Here is a 3,721-nt window from a genome sequence, read left to right as displayed (position 1 = left end):
GCCAAAAAGGGGAAATGGGATGACAGCAGAGGACTCTTCTTTTCTAATCGGTTTAAAGAGCTGCTATGGCTGCTGGGGCTCTGCCCTTGGTCCAGTCCCCTCCCTTTCCCTCCGCTTGAAGGGACCTCCGTGGAGCTCCCTTAATGCCCAGGCTGCCAAGGAGGGGACTCTGCCCTTGGCCCATCAAGTTACATAGGTTTTATCCTATTTTCTTCAAACATATGCCAGCATATGAAGCCCCAGCGTTTTATAGGGGCTTGTCTTCTTTCCCTCCCAAGAGAATCTTCGGAGGGAAGACTTCTCAGTGAGGCTGAGAAGCACTCTCCCGGCCAGAGTCCCTAGGCTTACTGAAATCCCCCACCTCCCTTCCCCATAGAAATCAATCCAAAAACTGAGTTTAAAAGGAGCAGAGGAGAGCCCTTTGGGTCTGCATCTGAGAGAGATTTTAAACTCCGTTTTTGGATTCTTTCCTATGGGGAAAGAGGGGAGAGAGAGAGATGGCAGGATAATCCCATAGCCAAGTATCCTCTGCCCCCCCCCAGCTGAAGGACCTTTAGCTCAATGCTCTTTTAAAACTCCGTTTTTGGATTGATTCCTATGGGGAAAGAGGAGAGAGGGAGAGATGGCAGGACAACCCCATAGCCAAGCATCCTCTGCTCCCCCCAGATGAAGACCCATAGGGCTCACTGCTCTTTTAAAACTCCGTTTTTGGATTGATTCCTATGGGGAAGGGAGGTGAGGGATTTCAGTAAGCCGAGGGACTCAGGAGAGGCGAGCTCCATGGCCCAAGCCTCCCTTTTCCCTCTTTCCTGGGGGCAGCGCCTCTCCCGAGCCGTCCAACCACTGAGTGGCGACGTCATCAGAAGACAGCCCACAAAACTTAATACAGCAAACCGTTCTGAGAATGGTTTCAAGAAAAAGGAATCGCAGTGCGGTAAACTGCCGTTCTGATCCCGTTCTGATCCCGTTTTGATTTCTAATGCGGTAATATCCGTTCCAGGAACGTTTTCATCACGTGATGATATGGAACGTTCTCAGAACGCAGTGCGATAATCTTCAGACACACATTCACTTAGACAAGAAGAGCTGTAGAATGACCTCTGTCTGAGACCACTCTTATTGAGAGTCTAGCTGCCAAACCCAGCTGCTCTGCAGTGTTCGGGACTAGCAGGCACTAGCAGTCTAATCCTATTATGCTGCTTCTGCAAATTTTACAGTACTCTAGACACTCTAGAAATACAGTTATAATATAATGCAAGTGAGATACATATTTCTCCAATCAATATCTTAGTTTTCGTATGGCTTGCAATAGCCACTAAGCTTTTCTTACATTAATATATTCCTCTTTTTTTTTTACAACCTAGAAACAGGAGGAGACAGCTTTTCATAAATCAACCATTATATTTATAGAATATGTTATCAGAGCAACCATGGGCAATCTCAGGAGGGAGCAGTCTTTTCCCCTAATCTGTGTTTCCCCTAATCTCAGTTTTCATTTTTTAAAAGACAGTATCTTCCTTTTGTAAGGGGTGAAACACGAAGCATAATATGCAGCCACTGTTCTGCCCATTTTAAAATATATATTCCCATAGTGTTTCGGTGTTTTCAGCCAATGAAGTAAAACATAACCATGACTGACTAGCATACCCTCTTTCCTGGAAAATGAATTTCATAGTTCATTTCAGAGCCATTTTTCATCTTTCCCAAAAAAAAAAAAAAAGACGTAATTGCTGCCCCATAAAAATTAATAACCTGAAATACAATAATATACTATAGCTGTGATAAAGTTGTAGAGTGCCTAACCACCACTACTGCTTGAAATGGTGGCAGAAAAGGCAGGAGGTCATGATCTTTCTAACTCAGGTCTTAATTAAAATTTAGGTTCTCCCCCCATTATAAGCATTTTAAAATAATGTTACTGATTCATGCAGATAAAAGCTGCAATTTTTGTTCCATATTGCAGGAGACAAGGCTGTTGCTGAGAGACTGTAGGTTATGGCAAATCTTCAAAGTAGCCTAGACCTATTATGTCCATTTTCCTGAAGGGATTTGGATATAAATATTTTTATATGCAAAATCCACTATCTGAAAAGTATTTTAATGTTAACAGATGTGGAAAAAGACTGGGAATGTAAAGGATAAAATGAGCAGTCCAGTCTTTTCCTTTAAAACAACCAACCCTGATCAAATATAGCCATTCCGCCCTCCAGAAATACATGCCTTGGGGATGCTACTGTTGTCTATACAGGTTGTTCATTATGTTTCGAAGGTAAAGGAAATCATTATAGAACATGGAGACTCTTTTTCTGATCAGTCTTGAGGTAATGTCAGAAGGGTGCTCAGCAATGGCTCCTTTTCATCCTGGAGAGAAGTGACAAGTGGGGTCCCACAGGGCTCTGTCCTGGGCCCAGTGCTATTCAACATCTTTATCAATGACCTGGATGACAGAATTGGGAGCATACTTATCAAATTTGCAGATGACACCAAATTAGGGGGAATAGCTAATACCCCAGAGGACAGGATCAAGATTCAAAATGACCTGAATAGACTAGAAAGCTGGGCCAAAGCTAACAAAATGAAATTCAACACAGAGAAATGTAAGGTATTGCATTTAGGGTGGAAAAATAAAATGCACAGATATAGGATGGGTGACACCTGGCTGAATGAAACTACGTGTGAAAGGGATCTAGGAGTCCAAGTAGACCACAAGTTGAACATGAGTGAACAGTGTGATGCGGCAGCGAAAAAGGCCAATGCTATTTTAGGCTGCATCAATAGAAGTATAGTGTCTAGATCAAGAGAAGTAATAGTGCCACTGTATTCTGCTTTGGTCAGGCCCCACCTAGAATGTTGTGTCCAGTTCTGGGCACCACAATTCAGAAAGGACATTGAGAAACTGGAGCGTGTCCAAAGGAGGGCGACAAAAATGGTGAAGGGTCTGGAAACCATGCCCTATGAGGAACGACTTAGGGAGCTGGGGATGTTTAGCCTGGAGAAAAGAAGGTTAAGAGGTGATATGATAGCCCTGTTTAAATATTTGAAAGGATGTCATATTGAAGAGGGAGCAAGCTTGTTTTCTGCTGCTCCAGAGAACAGGACCCGGAACAATGGATGCAAGCTACAGGAAAAGAGATTCCACCTGAACATTAGGAGGAACTTCCTGACAGTAAGGGCTGTTCGACAGTGGAATGCATTCCCTCGGAGGGTGATAGAGTCTCCTTCCTTGGAGGTCTTTAAACAGAGGCTGGATGGCCATCTGTCAGGGATGCTTTGATTTGGATTTCCTGCATGGCAGGGGGTTGGACTGGATGGCCCTAGTGGTCTCTTCCAACTCTATGATTCTATGATTCTATAATGTCTGGTATATTTTTAAATACTTTTAAAATCTGAGCCAATATACACTTCTTAAGTGAACTCCCCACCCCCACCCCCTAAAATATCTCTCTCTCGTCACATAAACTTTGGTTGGAGACCATTGTGTCTCATGTTATACAACAGTGTTGTTCTGAGTATTTTTCCTCTCGCTATAGGTTTTTGTGGGTTTTTCGGGCTATGTGGCCATGTTCTAGAAGGGTTTGTTTCTGACGTTTCACCAGCATCTGTGACTGGCATCTTCAGAGAAGACTTCCTCTCACTGTTTGTAGGTTTGAATCTAAGACCTCTTGTGTGTTTTCAAGTCATTTTGGACTTATGGCAACCATAAGACAAACCTAAAAAAAAA

The 3,721-nt window shown here is 43.2% G+C and overlaps 1 protein-coding gene across 3 annotated transcripts in view; it reads left to right on the top strand.

Annotated features, from left to right (window-relative positions):
• Positions 1 to 3,721, top strand: part of LOC121925404 (glypican-5-like) — a 715,763-nt gene that overhangs the window by 173,508 nt on the left and 538,534 nt on the right. The gene's annotated exons all lie outside the window — the stretch shown is intronic.

This window comes from Sceloporus undulatus, chromosome 3 (genome assembly GCF_019175285.1).
Source record: "Sceloporus undulatus isolate JIND9_A2432 ecotype Alabama chromosome 3, SceUnd_v1.1, whole genome shotgun sequence".
In the NCBI taxonomy this organism is placed as follows: Eukaryota; Metazoa; Chordata; class Lepidosauria; order Squamata; family Phrynosomatidae; genus Sceloporus; species Sceloporus undulatus.
This window is presented reverse-complemented; position numbering and strand designations above follow the sequence as displayed.